The sequence below is a fragment of the Sinocyclocheilus anshuiensis genome, unplaced genomic scaffold, assembly GCF_001515605.1.
Source record: "Sinocyclocheilus anshuiensis isolate Anshui unplaced genomic scaffold, SAMN03320099.WGS_v1.1 scaffold3034, whole genome shotgun sequence".
NCBI lineage: Eukaryota > Metazoa > Chordata > Actinopteri > Cypriniformes > Cyprinidae > Sinocyclocheilus > Sinocyclocheilus anshuiensis.
In genome coordinates this window covers 164,680-165,722 of record NW_015542320.1, presented here as the reverse complement: position 1 = coordinate 165,722, position 1,043 = coordinate 164,680, and the positions used below count along the sequence as shown (strand labels likewise).

The following is a 1,043-nucleotide window of genomic DNA, read 5'->3' as shown; positions in this document are numbered from 1 at the left end:
TTTGACGAGATCAACCCAGAATGGAAGACTTCGCTGGAGAAGAGAAAGAAGATAAAAGGTAGCCAGACCCTCAACTTTAGATGTGTATCTACTCCTACACTTACCTAGTGCTATTAATTATGTAGTGAGTCCAGACAGAGGTGGTGGGAGGGAGAAGAATGCTTTAATAAACCCCTGCGTCTTGTGTCTTCGTGGAGAGGCGTTAAATTCAGGCAGTGACATTTTGATTGTGGGTTTAGATCACACGTTTTCATAAAGCTTGTCTGTCTGCTTGTCCTCGGTTTGTGCTTTCTTCTCCGTTTCCTCTTTGAAAATGATGTTTCTAAATCATCTATCATGTTTAGCTGTGGAATGGTGACTTTTAAATGAATGAATGTCTGTGAAATTTTTTATTTATGATATTTAGATTGTTTTTCTGTCTTGTCTTCCTCAACACCTGTCTCTTTCTCTGTCTCTCTTCTCAGATAAGGAGCAGTACCAGTTTCTGCTAGATGTGAGCTGGTGGAATGAGACTGCTTTGATTTTAGCCTGCTGTTCTGGGGCCCTCACTGTCTCCTCTGTGCGCACATTAAAAAACTTACTTGGCAAGTCCTGCGAGTGGTTTGAAACCTCGCCGTGAGTCACCTCGGCCAATGATGGGGGCTTCCTCAGTTTGTATGTGTATCAGTTTTCATCAGTGAATATTGAATATTATTGATATATTTGTGATGATTTTGGTGACAGTAGAAAATGTAAGAAACATAATGAATATTGCTTTTTAATCGGCCATTAGGTTTCACAAAAACATCATAATTCTCTATTTTATGATCCTTCCTGGTCTTGCTAGTTTAAATTAGTGTCTCTGTAGAGTAATATATTTAAATGATTTCCCAAAAATTATTACTCTCCAGTTAATGGACTCAAAATCCTGTAACATTTTTCATTTATTAATATAATATATTTGTTTAAAAGTGTGTGGCCGGTAAGAGTTTTTTTGGAAAGATTAATACTTTTATTTAGCAAGCATGCATAAAAAGTGACTGTAATGACTTTGTAAAAAAAAT

The 1,043-nt window shown here is 36.7% G+C and overlaps 1 pseudogene; it reads left to right on the top strand.

The window, feature by feature from the left end:
* Positions 1-1,043, top strand: part of LOC107690897 (neuroblastoma-amplified sequence-like) — a 170,392-nt pseudogene that overhangs the window by 11,175 nt on the left and 158,174 nt on the right.